This window comes from Lepisosteus platostomus, chromosome 3, assembly GCF_059453375.1.
Source record: "Lepisosteus platostomus isolate fLepPlt1 chromosome 3, fLepPlt1.hap1, whole genome shotgun sequence".
In the NCBI taxonomy this organism is placed as follows: domain Eukaryota; kingdom Metazoa; phylum Chordata; class Actinopteri; order Semionotiformes; family Lepisosteidae; genus Lepisosteus; species Lepisosteus platostomus.
Window position 1 is genome coordinate 69894428 of NC_142613.1, and position 17286 is coordinate 69911713.

The 17286-nt window shown below is 36.5% G+C and overlaps 1 long non-coding RNA gene across 1 annotated transcript in view; it reads left to right on the top strand.

The window, feature by feature from the left end:
• LOC148675370 (uncharacterized) overlaps positions 1–16595 on the top strand; it is a 32714-nt gene extending 16119 nt beyond the window's left edge. Inside the window, exons 2-3 of the long non-coding RNA XR_015935499.1 lie at positions 12218–12396; positions 14382–16595. This is a non-coding gene — a long non-coding RNA (uncharacterized LOC148675370). The remainder of the gene's footprint in view (positions 1–12217; positions 12397–14381) is intronic.
• The last annotated feature ends 691 nt before the right edge of the window (positions 16596–17286 follow it).

The following is a 17286-nucleotide window of genomic DNA, read 5'->3' on the forward strand; positions in this document are numbered from 1 at the left end:
TAAAACTACTTGAGGCTATTGAAAGTGACCACAGCACCTCTATTATAACCTGTTGAATGTCCTTCCTTGCAAAAAATGTGACTCTTTGAAGAAAGTGATATTTTCACGGCTCTCAGCGTTTGGATCAACAGGTGCATAGGTATTTTCACACATGAAGTCAGTTCTTTTTCCCTCCTATAGCCTGTTAACAAGTGCACACTCAGACTGCTCTAAAGATTCCTTGAAAGACATGTTTGTTATGGATGTTTTCATCCAAACCACTGCGGATAAATTATCAGGTCTAACATTCATAAGCACAGATGTTTCTGAATTCTGTAATGATCACTTGTCTCATTCAAACTGTTAGCAAACTATAATCAAGATTTTCATGCATTCTTTGTGGAAGCAAATCTTACAATGTGGTGTGGCTATCTGCTAAGAGCACTGTGTTTTGTTCTGCTTGGGTCTGGGCAGACCGAGCCACATCCTGAATTGGGTAGCTGCTGAAAAACAGTTAGCCTGCTTCCATCTGTGGAACATGGTTTTGCACAAGTGAGAATTGGGACTCAGTGTGACCAGGTAACTAAAATCTGTAACCCCACTAACAGTACCAATGTGAAAGCCACTTAAGAGCACAACTTTCAGTTCTGATGCTGCTGTATATTTCAATCTTAAAAACGCATCTCTCTGAGTTATTTAATATTTTATAGAGGAGGGAGGGGAGTACCGACATGATCTATGAATATAAATTACTGAATTGATTTTTTCGCATGATTAGATAGAATGGGGGGGGGGGGGAGGAAGCTAATTTAAATGGATTCAGACACCAAGTTCGCTTTCAGAGTTCAGTTTATTTCTCATGCACCAATACAAATACATGAAGGAAAAAAAACAATGAAGCACACAACAACAGCAGCACCAACAACAAAGTTAAGTAACAGTCAACTTAAATAAAACTCAGCACAAGTGGTGTGCAAAAAAACACCAGTGTGAGTCAGCAATAGAGACTGAATTCAATAATCTGACAGTTTGCAGGAAGAAGCTGTCTCTGAATCTGGAGGTTCGTGCCTTTATGCTCCTATAACGCTTACCAGAGGGCAGGGGAGAGAAAAGCGAGAAACCAAGGTGATTGTTGTCCTTAGCAATGCTCCCAGCCTTCCCGAGACAGCGAGTTTCCACTCTTTCAGGCCGTTGAGGTGAAGTCAGTGAGTCAGGCAGTAGTCAGTTTGCCAGATTAGCCTCACATCTCTGCTGCCGTATCACAGCTCGACCTCCAGGCCTGTGATCGGGAAGCCTGGCGCCTGCTGGATTGGCCACAACACACTATTTCAGCTCCTGATGTATTTCTTAGATTCTGTAAAACAACAACATCAAAGTTTTAGTTAATTATTTTTGATTGTAGGATTATTTAATGCTTGAGTCTCTTTCTTTTATTGAGAAAAAAAGATATTATCACCCCCACCAACGTATTTAATTGGAGCAATTGAAACAAATTTAAATCAAGTATTTCCTTTCATCTGTAATGGTAATGATTAGAAGATAGTGCTTGTTTAAAAAGGGTCTGATGAGCAATAATGAAACACTTAGAACTTTCTTTGCGTTCCTGTTCTTTTTCTTCACTATAATAAAATCGGTTGCTGGGTGAGCTGCCTGTGTATTTGTACAAAAGCTCAGGGTGACCAGCCAGTCACTGGTATCAGATTTGGTTGCATATTATTGTTCGGATTCATGAAGGCTCTGAATAAGGTTGTGTTTTCTCAATGTAGTAACCATTCTAAGCAGTTTTAGCATAACTTACCTTGTTTATATAGGAGACCTAGTGAAAATAAAACAGTAGTTACTGTGCTAGACATGCAAACTGATTCTTACGGTAATATATTCCTGCTGTTTAGGTGACCTATTATGAGTCTTTAAAATGTATTTTGTACTGTAAGTAACTGCTTTGGATTTCTTATAATGTACAAAATGACAGATTCTTATTTGTTTTGTTTTGACAATAGACAATGCTTTATTGTGTTATCCAAAATGATTACATGTTTTTTGTTCTCTGAATACTATACCGTATATCATCTCATATTTCTCACTCATGTAGATTTTCAGACCCTGACAAATTCTATCATGCTATTATGAAAGGGAGCATCTTCCATATTTATGTTCTAACTTGATGTTTTTGCTTTATATTTCCAGTACATAGTATTGGTCATGGATATTTTGTTTTTTGTTATGGATGAGACATCATAAGGCAATGATCCCATTTAAAATAATGAAAGGACATTGTAAAATAATGAAAGGACATTGCAAAGTGCTACAGTACTTAGTGACTACTACTTGTGGTACCAGTACTGTACATTTAAAAGCACCTTATCAGTTTGGTAAAAACAATTAGATTGACCTTGCTTTCTCTGAGTACTTACCGGTATCTTCTTAATTATTATCTGTGAAACCTTATCCTCAAAGCAATTGCAGCTGCTAGATAAAGCCTTCTTATCATTCTGATAAAGAGGTTAACTGTCTGGTGCAGTTAAAAAAAAACTTCCTAAACTGAAGTTTGGCAGAACTTTGACTTCTTTCAATGATGTTTTTCAAAATTTACACACTAATGCATAAGGAATGGTTTACTTGGAGTAATAACAGATTAATATATTTTAATAAACATTTCCTCACATACTTCAAGCAAAAATAATTCCATTTGATTCTTTTTTTTTCAAAATCTCTTTCTTTAAGCATGAGTATACTGTATATTTTTTGTACATTATAAGCCTGTTTTTGAGGTGGTGGGGCCTTATTATATCGTAATCAAGCAGGCTTGTGAATACATCTCTTTTAATCTACTGTAATAGAAATATTTATCTCATCAAGGACTACTTGTTAACTCTTGCTGATCACTTCAGAACAGTTCTGCAGTGAAATATCTGTACTTAATCGCTCCTACATCGCAGTCCGTCAGTCAATACAGTGACTAGTGGAGCAGAAAAGACTGCAACACGTCACATTTCGTGGGAACTCGGATGCGAGTAACACAGTGACTTACTGTACAGTACTTATAATAATAACAAATCATTTATTTTGTCACCGAGATTTAATAACTGGTCTAACTGAGAAAGCGGACTGCAGTTCCCCTTTAACACACACGAGACAGCGTATGTTAACGCCAGTGTTGTGGCTTAATTTCTACATAACTCCATTCTTTGGCAGAAAGAAAAGCAAGGAGTCAACAAGATGATGAAATGGTCAGCTTCAGCCAGAGACATCACCCATTTAATCACCGCAGCATTCATCGAAACAAGCAGCTTGCATTTTTATGATCTACATGATGAGGCAGCCAGTGGCTACTTAATTGACTGTTTAGGGTACAGCAGCTTTTAATGCAGGACATCCAGTGGTCATTGTCCATTACCGCATTGTGGTGCCAAGTTCTCCAACTCGTTGGTCAAGTGTTGTGGTCCTGCAATAAAGACAGTGGTGTGTTCAAAGGGTTCATTCATTGAAAGCGACATTGGAGACACATTTTAAGAACATCTAGGCATTGGGTTTTTGCTCTGAGCTGTCATATTTTCTCTGGCCGCCTTGCCCCATTGTGATTGTAGTGACATGCAATTGGGCAGCGTGGTTCAATGCCATTTATTAAATCGCTTAATGTCAATAGAGTAATAACTGTTGGCATTTTCAAAGGGCAGGTACTGTAGATTGAGACGAGCTTTTATCTGAGCCACATTTCCCAGAATGTCAGTCACCTGACCAGCTGAAGGAAGACAGTTGGTTGGGTGATAAGCAGAAACAAGGCAGTAGAGGCTTCTAGTGGCAGCTGCCAGCTAGGAACCTACTGTAGCAGAGCCTCTGTTCTGTGCTGCACCAGAGGGAGAAGGGAGAAAGAAGACAAGTGACTGACTGGCCTAAAAGCCCATGGACACATTGTAGAAGTATGAGCTTTTTCTGGAAGAGTTTCAGAGACTGATTTTTGGGAGTACAGTAGGTAAGCAGTTTAGCTGCCCACCTATTTATAGAGAGACTTTCAGTGATGTGCAGCTATGACCTAAAAGGGAGCCAGTTTGTTTTTCTAGCACTGTAAATGAAGGAGCTCGTTTTACCTAAAAGATGTGCCTGTATTCCTCAGGAGCATACTACAGTATATTAGATTTGGGTCTATTATCTTGTTCTCAGTGATGCAAATACTGCACATACAGTACATCATCTTGAATGTAGAGTATGCAGCTTGCAATTTAAGGACTAATCTTTGATGCAGAACATCATCAAAGCCTTCAGAAAACTGAAATATAGTACATCATGTATTCTGAATATTACTGTGTATTACTGGTTTTGCTTGTTTAGACCAATAGCAAGTTAGACAAGACCAGCCTTTTTTAAATTCATTTTTCTTAGAACTATATTACCACACGGACGGTCTTCTAGTTTTTTTCTTTTTTTTATTTGCTTAGTAGATAGTATCCTGGCTTTGTTCTAATTACAGTTTCCATAACCTGACGTATAATAGACATACTAGTTATTGGTCTGTAATTACTCGGTTTGGTTTTCCCCCCTTTTCATGTATTTTTTTCCAGTAAATGGACATTAACCCTTTCTTGAGTAGGTTAATATCCATTTACTGGATATCACTTGATAATTCCAAGTACAATATGCAGCATACCATCGGGCTCTAGAGATTTATTTTAACTGCTTCCAATAACAGTAACTCTTCTGCTTCTTTTATGCTTTTATGTATTATTAAATATAGATCATTCTCCTTCCTCAACACATGGCTTGTTATGAGCTTTTTTCTTGGTAAGACTGGTGAAATCTTAATAAAAACATTAGCTATTTCCCTTTCATTTAAATGTTCCACTGTTGTATAATCTTTAAATATTTTTTCATTCTTTGGTGCTTCTATTGATCTTGTAAAACAAAAAAGATCCCAGATTATAATAATTGCTTACACTTATTTATAATGCTTTTCTGGACACTCCACTCAAAGCGCTTTACAGGTAATGGGGACTCCCCTCCACCACCACCAATGTGCAGAATCAACCTGGATGACCATTACTATCTACCACTACTAGCAGTAGTCCTGCCTGTTTAGCTTTCACTGAATATTTGTTGCAATATCTCTCTTTGCCTTTTGTGTATCTGTGCCTGCAATGTATTATATTCATTTTATTTAACTGGCTTTTATTATATTTAAATCATTTTATGTAGTGCTTTCTTTCTCTTTATATTTTTTTCAGTTGATTTATTGAACCACGACTTTCTTAGTTTTGATTTACTAACTCATCTTAGATTTACAGTGCGTATGACCACATTCTGTGCTTCAAACATGCTGCCTTTTATCTATCCTATCCCATTCTACAATAATTTTCATAAACTCTTATTCCTTATTGATTGTCTTTTCTGAAATTATTAATTGAATTATTTAACATATGTTTTAAAGGAGGTAAGATACTATTTTCACATTAACGGGGATTTGATCAGTACGTATACTGTAAATACTCACTGGCTGCTCACAGCTCTGCACATACAGTACAGTAACCTTCCTAGCAGCCCTCCCTCCACCCAACTTCACTATTACAACTGCCTCCCCAGGTCATTCCTTGTACAGCACATGAGGGGGGTTGGTCCTTGTGACTGGTCACCTGACTGTATCAATAAGATGGCTTTCTAAAGAAAAGCAGAAACATTAAAGATTCAGGAGTCTGATTGTAGTCATTGAATCAAATACACCCTTGTACTGGGTGCAGACAGTTTCAGTCTTTATCAGTCAATTTCACTGTTGCCTCATGATGGCACTGATAAAATAGACAAGGTTTCCATTCATTATCTCGAAACCATGCTGTGTCCTGTCATGGCTGCCATGCTAGCTCCTTTCACACCTGAATTGGAAGGGCTTGGTGTTGACCAGCGTGGTGCAGCCATATCCACTGTCCACTGCTACGTTCATGTAGCTGTTGCCTCAGCTGGACAAAATGTTGGTGAACAGACAACTCTATGGGATGATTAGGCAGTTAAAGCTTAAATAAAAATATAGGTTGAATACAACTTTATCAAGATTCATAAAATTACACTTCAGGAATATATACGCTAATGAAACTTAAACTTTCTTTAGCTGCACAAATATAATGATCATATATACTGCATACAGGTATACTGCGTGTATTCTTATGACTTTCATTTAGGCAGATGTCATTCAATATAACTCAATTTCCTCTGGTTTTGATGGGATGCTTTGGAAATCCGATTTGGGTAGTACAGGCAGTACTGTATCTTTTAAATAATGTTTTAAATTTTCTAAAAGGTGAGGCTTACATACTGTACATTTACCTACTGTTCAGATACTTACTGTATCTCTGGTTTCATGTATTTCTTTTGTTTTATGTACCAACGGGATTTGGTTGGAAAGCAAACAAAGCATGTTTTAAAGAATATATGTCGAGTTGAGGATGTTCTATATCAATGATACCAGTACATGCCCATTTTTCCTGATCCCTGCTAGCCCTTTTATGCAAAGTAGCCAATAACATTTTCCATGTTATCTCTCCTTTCCTATAGTACTGTAGGTTTTATATTCAAATTGTCAGATGAGATACTCATGACCAGATAGACGGAAGAAGTGTGTGTAGTATCAAAAGAAACAATGTACTCATAGTTACTTTTGTTGCAAAAATATGTTCCGCAGAGTTCCACAGGTCAAAAAGTAACAGGTCAAAAAGTCAACACTTTAAACAGGCACCTTCTGTTACTTGCAATGCCAAACTGAATGACCATTTCAGATTCTGCTGAAATCCTCATTCGTATTTTCACCATGTGAATGCTCTTTTCTGACATGTACCAACACAATTTTTGCACACCCCAAGTCCCACCCCACAGTATGGATTAGATTAAAGGCTACACAATAGCAAGGTGTTGGTCGTGCTTGCTAATATCCAACGCATGTAAATAAATCTTTTACCTTGAAGTCAACCAAATCCAGATTTTAATCTAATCAAATGTGACAAATCTTTGCAGGAAAAGATGGGTGACTATCTTTACTTTCTTAATTCCAGCAGGGAGCTGTTTTGACAAGGTTTTATCACCCTCATCATAAGGTAATTTATAACAGCCCCTAGCTTCTACAGCCAGCTATCTGTCTTTGGTTTTTTGCTTACAAACAGAAGAAAATGCTGGTAGCATGTTTTCTCATCTCCTCTTGAAAAAAAGGTTCACTTCATTGTATCTCACACAGTGGGTTGTAATAGGTTGGCTGTACTTTTATTTTAAACTGCAACTGACTATTTATATTTCACCGACTATTTAGTAAAGATAAAACTGAATAATCCAATCAATTAAAAAGCCTTTATTATCACCAGCACACTATGCACCAAAGTAGTTTTAAATCTCTTTAAAACTTTTAAATATGTGAATATTGAAATGATTGCACTGTACCTAACCTGCAGTAAGATACTGTACAAGCATTGTACATGGTCAGTAAAACCACTAAAGCTTTGGTTAAACAAAAGCTATGTTAAAACTATCTGAGCATGACTAAATAGGACCTCTTGAAATTCTTAGACGGGAGAACCATTGACTACACAAAAAACAACCATTTGTTTTTTTCTGTTTATTATTGCTTTCATTCAATTTTGCGATCACTGTTATTTTTGTCATTAAGGGCGGCAATGGTTGTTTAATTTATGATACTATGTTGTGGTATAAATATCAGCTATCTGCATCAGAATCTTCATCGGGTCCTGTGTGAAGTGTAAGGTCAAGTTCCTGTTGTAAATAATGCTTTGTTTGCAAAACTTCCATTTTGCACTGTATATTGTGTCTAACACATTACAGTATATCTTTACATTAGTGCTGCTTATTTTAATGTGAAAGGGCTATGTACAATATATCGGGTGCAAATATTGGGATGTATTTTTCTTTTTGAATTATGTCATATCCTTTTTAAAAATATATGGATTCTTAGATTGCAAGTGATTAAATGAAACTCTAACATTGTACAGGTAGATGTTGCTTATTTGAGATTTGAAAAACACTAAGTTTTCACTTTATAGGATTAACTTCGCTGCTCTGTAGGAAAATAAAAAACTGAGAAAATGCACTAAACTAAACTTTGACATGAGAACTGTACAAAAAAGGAGTCATAAGAATATTGAAAAAAAAAAAGGAGGCTACTCAGAATATTCAGTTGATAGTATCTAATTGATCCAAGGATCTCCCTCAACAGTTTCTTGAAGGAAGATACTGTAGGCTATTAGCTTCAGTAAGATACTGTAGCTGGGAAGTTTGTTCTATACTTCTGCAACCTTTTGTGTAAAGAACTGCCTAATATTCTTAGATTTTAATGTACATCCATGTAGTTTCCACTTCTTCCCTCTGGTTTCTGTTTCTCAGTCACAACTAAAAATCTTTAATTTGCAAGAAATAAAATTATAGGGAAAATTACATTACACAAATCCTGTAGTTATGATAAATCTGTCTCTTACCCCTAGATCAACATTGAAATCTAGACCAGAGGGCACAACAGGAAATAACTGGGAACTGTTTTGCATAGACTGGAGGGAAAAATGTTGTGGACAATGATTCCGTGGCATCTCTCAAAGAAAACAGCTTTTTAGATCAATATTTTGCACTAAACAGGCTAAACACAAAGTCAACAAAGTGTCTCATACAAAGAACATTCTTGAAAAAATGAAGGTTTATATGTAATATGGCATTTTAAGGTTCAAAGACCAGGTTAGCCATGAAAACCATCAACATGCGTTTTCTCTGTATCCTTTCTGTGAGCCCAACTTTCATTTGTGCTTTTTAAGTGCTCTAACCCAAGTTTTAAAAAAATACAAGGGTAATAATTCAGTGCTTGTTGGTTACAGAGTTGGAAACTATCAAACAGGGATTGAAAAACAAAACTGGAAACGTGCATCTTCAAAAATGAAAAGCAGAAAGAAAAAAAAACAAACCCTGTGAGCATAAGGTTTTGTTCTGTGCCTTTTCCCCCTTCCCCCCTTAAAACTGAAAGTAGTTCCAAAAAGCCACCCACACTTTAGTCAGCAGAGAGCAGCCAAACTGTAACCAGCACCTATTTAGGGATTAAGCTACTGCCAGATGAAAATTCCAAACAAAGTGAAAAAAAAGGCAGTGGAATGGGAAAATTAGACATCACACCACATTAATTTGCTAGCAAATAAATATAGGCAGAATATGATTTGGTAACACTTACAGTTTGGATTTGCTTCAACATATCCCTTTCGCAGATATGTACGTACATAAAAAGCTGCTGTTTTTCTTTTTCATTTTTTCTTTGCGAAAGCCCTCCTTCTCGGATTTTGTCTCTAAGTAAACAACAGATTATATTGTAAGTTCTTCGTAAAAATTCTCTAGGAATAAGGATCATTTAAAAATGAAAGTAAAAGACTATACTTGTATTTACATTATACTTTCCGTCTTAGTTGGTGATGTATTTAGAACCTCTTTTGTTCTTCTTCATTTACACAGATATTGTCCTTCAACGTTATTTAAAAAAAAAAACTTACTGTTATACTAATAACTTTGGATGCAAGTGCATGAGTACCTCAGTTTCATATCTTTAGAAATAATTTTTTTTTAAAGTTTAATGCATTAGAACTACTTCTGACACAGTACAAACAAGGTCCCGTTCATGATGCCAGCACTATGAAAGTCAATGAACAGGAAAATGGTTTTACAATGGTTGCTTCTTCACAGTTCCTTAAATATTTTTCCCATAAAAATGACAGGTATTACTAACATTTTAGGAACTGAAATCTTTTTGTAGGCTTCCTTTCCACTAAATGACACAGAAACGTTTCAGTAGCTGTTCTTAACTTTGTGGCATTTTGATGTGGCAAAATAAAACACAGACTCATCAAACAGCAATTTGTTTTGTGTTTAAAGATGACTGTGGGACTAAAAATAAATTCTAACAATAAGCAGTCCTGCCATTATTGACACAAGAAGAGGGGAGAGCCCAAAGGATGATGGTACCTCATTTGTGTGTACACATACTATAGTTTGGAAATTCAGATAGATATCAGCTGTCTGATATAATCCACTCTGATTCAAATTACCATTTCCAGGCAAATTGAAATCTACCAGTTACAACTAGTTCTAACCACTGGGTACAAGCTTGGGAATATTGGGTCTTATTTGACAGAAACATGAAAACATTTCTTCCGCAATCAGTGACTTGTAAGCTTTTCCCCTCAAGCACCATTAGAGAATAGTTTAGATCGGCTAGTATTTTGTGTAATTTTCCAACTTGGTGCATGTTGAATTGTGCAAGATTTGAGAAAACAGTTATGTACAGTTTATAAATTCTGCTTCTTATTCTATTCAGGTTCCAGATTCTTATTTGCCGTTTTGCAACCTTTTATGCTAGTTTAGAATTACCCCAGAAAACCATTCTCTTAGCTGAATGTAAAGGCATGGTAAGGAGGCACACTGTGATGGTCATTGCACCACTCCTCAGATTTATTTCTACCAAAACATAAGATTCACAATACCTCAGGTTTTAACAGGTCATCTTTGGCATACACAGTTACAGTATGTACAGTACGTACTGTATACATTCATTTCACAAGAAAAGTCTGATTGTTGGGGGAAAATACACTTAAACTGTTTAGTGCATACAATAAATGTACACTTTTGTGCATGTAGATAGGAAAGTTATCAAAGTCTATGTATTTGCCTCAAATATTTGTTCATCCAGTTTTCATAAAATTAACAGGGCACACAGACAGCAACGTGTGAATGTGAAAATCAGACATAAATGTTACTTACAGAGAGGTGAGTTCAATGAATTATAACGGTCTTGAATAACAATGTTATGCTACAGACTGCCAAAGGAAGCATTGGGGTGAATCATTGCTCAGAATATGAAAATGACACAGAGAAAGCAAAGAATGGGCTGGGGATGAACAAAGGTTTGTGGAAAAAAGAAGCGTATGGATTCTCACCATCAAAGAGCAGATTGACAATAATAATAATAACAATAATAATTGCTTACACTTATATAGCGCTTTTCTGGACACTCCACTCAAAGCGCTTTACAGGTAATGGGGATTCCCCACCTGGATGATGCGACGGCAGCCATAGTGTGCCAGAACGCTCACCACACACCAGCTCTCAGTGGGGAGGAGAGCAGAGTAATGAAGCCAATTTCTAGAAGGGGATTGTTAGGAGGCCATGATTGATAAAGGCCGATGGGAAATTTGGCCAGGACGCCGGGGTTACACCCATACTCTTTTCGAGAAACACCCTGGGATTTTTAATGACCACAGAGAGTCAGGACCTCGGTTTTACATCTCATCCGAAGGACGGCACCTGTTTACAGTATAGTGTCCCCGTCACTACACTGGGGCATTAGGACCCACATGAGCCGCAGGGTGAGCACCCCCTGCTGGCCCCACTAACACCTCTTCCAGCAGCAACCTTAGTTTTTCCCAGGAGGTCTCCCATCCAGGTACTGACCAGGCTCACACCTGCTGAGCTTCAGTGGGCTGCCAGTTGTGAGTTGCAGGGTGATATGGCTGCTGGCAGTGTCTGCAGTCTATATAACTACAGTATATACAGTATAGGAAAAGCACATTTAAATGATGACAACATGTAAAAGCAAAAGAACGATAAATAATGCCTGAAAAAAACAATCTGGTAATTAGGAAGGAAGATGGGACCACAGCCAGAAACTGGAAGCTGTTGGTTGAGGAATCTGAAGACCTATAGAGGCTCTCACTACAGTATTTATAACAATTAGGAAACGTGACTTCATTACGCCGATACATGGAAATGAACCTGAAAGAGAACATCTAAAGTGGCTTAATTCTGCTTCATGGGAAGTGTGAAAGGTACAGCTCTTTCCCCACTGGGGTCTGATCACAGCTGCTCATGAGCAGCTCTGGCCGCAGAGCCAAGCAGCGCCCCTTCCCCAGACATGGAAGAATTCCCCTGCCCTCCATGCAGGGAATGTCCTGTTCATGTTCCCGTCGCCTTTCTCTAACAGGCTCAACGTGGACGCAAATGTCTGTTTCTAATCTCGAAACAGGTTCTAGCAATTTAGTGTGCATATGTTCTATAATTCATGTTAAGTTTTGTTTTAAGACACTGTAACATTTGTCAGTTCGATGCCTTTATATACAAGGTAACTTGCACTGCCAGGGTTGCAATACTGACATGGAGTGTAACAGAATATGAGCCATAAAGACACGAAAGTGGACTTTTCTGCAGTTTGTTGTTGCACTGTGTTTTTAAGGGGCTCCTGGTCTTTGCCTATTGAAAGTTTGCAAGGCTGCTGCAGTGTGCTGGCAGACTCAGGCCTGCAATGGTCACACAACACCCATGGGGGAGAAAGGCACTACAAGCAGAGCGACCCCTGGTGGGCCGATGGACCTGACGCACTTCCCCCGGGAGGAGGTGGAAATAAGGAAGGAGGTAAGAGATGGGGTGTTTAAACTTTGTATGTTCCTCTGCCTTTTGTTAATTAGGTCTACAAACTGTACCAAGCACCGTTTGCTCTTAAGAACCCACTAAATAACAGGCTTTGTAACAAACGTACTGTACATAAATGCATGTATACTCAGGAGACCTGCATGTGTAAAGGTCTATTTTAATGCAGCGATCCATAACCAGAAAGGCACTGTGATCCCGATAAAGGCTGCAGCAGCTTGAAGCCTGCCTTGGAAGGTGAGATCCTTAGGGCAGAGCGGTGGGTCTGTGGCTGGAAGGTTGCCGGTTCAAATCCTGCAGCTGGCAGAGGAATCCTTCTCCGTTAGGCCCCTGAGCAAGGCCCTTAACCCAAACTGCTCCAGGGGTGCTGTTCAATGACTGACCCTGTGCCTTGACCCTAAGCTTCTCTCCCTCTCTGTGTGTCTTATGGAGAGCAAGTTGGGGTATGTGAAAAGATGAATTCCTAATGCAAGAAATTGTATAGGGCTAATAAAGTGATGTTATGTTATGTTATGTTAATGGGATGCCTGTCACAGAACACACACACTTAACTTAGCTAGACAAACCAGTGCACCCATATGGCAATGGGAGAACCAGGGAGATGCAACAAAGAGAAGCCCAGAACTGAACCCAGAACCCAAGAGCTGAGAGGCTACAGGGCGGGCTCACTAGAGAACATGCTTCCCTATCGTAATTTATTACATTAAAAAAAGTTATCACTCTAAACCTAGTAGCACACATTATGGAAGAATAGCAACAGATCAAAGCTCGTATGTGTAGAATCTTAAGCAAGTCAACAATTGCCGTTTCTTTATAGAAAAGGAAGACTTTATTTCATGTAAAGATTTAGTATAATGAACTTAAATTCACCTACAGTATGTGAAAAGATGATAAAGTATGATTGGCCATAAAGCAGAAACTTTGATCAAAATTAAAGAATTATACTGTGTTCTCTGCGGTATGCGAACAATGTTATCAGTGCTAAAATCAAATGTTTAGTCAAAAAGAATTTCTTTTCAGAAGATCACAGTCAAAGCAAGAATACAAATTCCACATGGTGTAAAGGGAGTGTTTCAGACTTGTCATACTGCTGGCATCACCGCATAAGATATGACTTGATATACAGTACAAATCATTGAGGCCATTGTTGCCGGCATTTCAAATTATTTTTATTTTTGAAACGTTTAAAGGAGAACAATGAATAAAATGTTTAAATATTTTATTGAATGAAAAATCTGATTACAGGAGCAGCTGTTTTCATACGTCAAGATAAAAATACTACATTGTGAATTTATTGTGTTCATCTAAAACAGAGATTTTTATTCAAAAACAGCAACAGGATTTTAGACTTTTTTCAATGCCTCTTCTAATCCAAGAAAATGGAAATCCATTTCCCAGAAGTGCCATAATTCAAGAGTGTGCTTTTCTCAAGAAAAGATTTATGACAGCTTCTGCAGATCTCTATCATAGTCTACTTGAGAATGTGCCACAGATTCGGACATGGAGAAAATGACTTGAACAGCTAACACAAAATACTTAGTCTTTGAGTACTTTAGAACTGTTGTAATGTGCAGGCATGGGCAGCTCTCTTCATAGATTAAAACTGTCGTAAAATCAAGTGAATAAATTATGTACACTCCTGACATGTTTACATTAATCCATAACATTACTTCCTCTTTGAAATGCCCGTGGGTGCAGTAATCTAGAATACTGTATATAAATGTCGAAACTGACACAATGAATTAGAAATGTGTGTATTTTTACTAATGCTCTGCACTTTAGAAAGGTCTTCTGTAGATGAACAAAGTGAACTGTATCTTTGAAAACCACACAGACCAGGAATAAGTAAAGGTTTTATTCCATGCTGAAAAGAGAAGAAAAGAAACACAATGTTTTGGCTGTGGAGACTTCTTCACACCCAAAGAAGGCTCTTTTCAGCATGGATTAAACCTTTACTTGTTCCTTTGCAGCCTACGAATGCTGTCGCAGCTACCTACTTGAACCAGGTCAGGAATATTGCAAGTAAGTATTTTTCACCTAAACTGAAATGCTTGGAGCTCTTGTCATTTCTCTCCTGAAGTTCACAACTGTAACTAGTCTGATGTCAGTGACTTACTTACTGCTGCTTAACTTACATTCATGCCACTGAGCTGTATTCCAACATCATAATTGTTTAATAACTATAACTATAGCAATAAACTATTAAAACAATTTATAAGTCAGATATTAGAATTCTACCTCACATTTGTCAAATTTATTACCTGACTTTAAAATTTGTCCTTATAAAGTTTCAAATACATGCAGTTGCAGTACCTAAAATTGGGTTTTTTCATATTGCCTGTAAATCACACTTATCTTACATGAGGGATGAGATATTACATTTTATACAAAAGTTATCCAATACCGTGTCTGTTACACTATTTGATTGTATTTCTAGTATATTTTTTACTAGGTGGTTTACTATTCCATTGTATGTAAAAACGAATAGGTGTTTATTTTCTTTGTGATGTATGAATGGATACTTCCCAGTGTATGATTTTTTATTTACCTTTTTCGAAGGTAGTCATAAATTATTCTATTTCTGTTTTAGTTTACTGTGGATTTAAATAACTTGACAATAAAATTTAATAGAAACTGTATATAATGGTAGCTCTGCTATAATTGTAAAAGGTGCATAAACTCAAAAGTTAGTACTGTAGTCATATGTAGTCATAAATTCTTCACAGTGCATTTAAATAACTTAAGATGATAGAATTTAATAGAAATGTAAGAGTATCTCTGCTATAATCTATAATTTTAAAAGGTACATAAAATCAAAGGTTTTAATATAATGAAACCTTCTCCCTATCGTTTTCACACACACAACAAAGCCTTTTTTCCTTGTTGTTTTGGAATTACTGTAGATTAAAAATGTAATGTCTCTGCATGCCTTTCTTTAAGACACACGTAACACATTTGCCTCTGTGTATTTATGAAAGATCCCACATTAAGTGTGTTTTGTTTGTTGTTGGTTTTTAATTTATGTCTTGCCTTCCTGACTGTTAATTTTTGCAGAAAACCAGAATAATCCATACTGAAGATAGATCTCTTGCTCATTTTGGACTATTTTGGTCTTTGTATGAAATAATTAATGGAAGATATGAACTGAAATTAAATCAATCTTTATATTTATTTCACATTTGAATTTGACCAATTTTGATTGCCTTATGTAGGGAGAATTTTAAATATGTTATTTCCCTCCTAGAGATACTGGACTTCACAGACTGCAAGTCTACTGTTAAATATTTTTGCATTTATTCTTATTTTTTGGCAAAACCCAAACATACTGGCAGAAATTCAGATCTACTCACTGATTCTTGTACTGTCCCTTTGAGCTTTGCCCTTAATGCCTTTAAGGGATTTTATTACTTAAAAGTAATGTATTTCTTTTTTTCATCACAACGTAATTATGGGACATTTTTATCTGTAATAATAAATAAAATATGTTACACGATAAGGGAAATTATGCCTTTTTTTGGCATTTATTTTACTTTGATTAGTTTCCTCCTAATGGATTGAAAACTGATTTTTAATAGTGGCCAGTTAGTTATAAATTCCATTGGAATTCAGCACCAGAATTTCTTTTAATATGTATCAGTTTACTCCAAGAAATATTTTGTGACTTTGAGTCTCGGCATGTAACCTGAAGATGCTGAGATGCATTTTTACTGGCTGGTACTAAACACATGTCCTAGAGTTTTATGAGATACATGACGCCACATCTCTCAGGTTAACCTTCCAATTTACAAACAGTTGCAACATCAGTCTGATTACATAGTTTCATCTGTAATTAATCAGCCATTACTTCAAATGTTGATTTGTTGGATTTTCAGTATCCCCCTCCTGCTGTTAGCACAATATTTGTTGATAGTGAGCAAGATAGTTTCTTGTTTTTAAAAATCAGTCTTTTTTGCTTCCAGTCATTACTCATTACAAAATAATCCAACTGACCATTACAGATAAGAAACTCACATTTAAACATTGTGGTTTTACCTTAAATATTATTTATAAAGTTCAAAATGGTAGGCTTAATGTCATATTTTTATATATATATATTATTCTAGTAAAGGAATATTGGATATACAGTACTGTACATCAAAACAGCAAAGGCTGTATTTATTACATTGAGAAAACTGAAGTTTAGAGTTCAGAGTTTACATTCTGAAATGAAAATTAGTTTTACCTTAATTTCTTGGACTTTTTTTTTTAATTTTTACAAAGAAATCTCCAAAATGTTTTCATTGTTTATTTTCAAGTTTAATATCCTGCTGCAATATTCCACTTCGATACATATACACAAATGTTTCTTTGTGGTTTGCAGGCTCCATCCTGAAATCAAATACTGTCAAAAACAAAAAAATTAATATCAAATTAGAGCAGAGTTTCTAAGTAAAATGTCAAAAAGCTTGTGCTTTTTAAAAAATCCCACTCTGGTACGATATTCTCATACAATACTCTAATCTGATGTGATATCCTGGAATCATGATAATCATTCCATTTTTGAAACATTACAGTAAGAGTAAAAGAACAGTTTATATTCTTCAATTCTTTCTCTTAGATTCACCTTTTGCTGCAATTGTCAGATCTGCTCAGAAATGTTGATTTCCTTTTTCTTTACCTGCTTAGATACTGGCCTGAGCTTCCCAGCTGCAGGTTTAACTCTGAATTAACCTCTGCCCGGCACACCCCTACAATCCCTTTTGTCATGAAATGTGTTTATTTAGCCTAGACTTCAGCTTTGTAAAGATACAGAGGCCACATACAGAATACTGTACATACTGTATATACTGTAGTAAGACACACAATTTTTCAGAACGCTGTAGCCTGAGTGAGAGA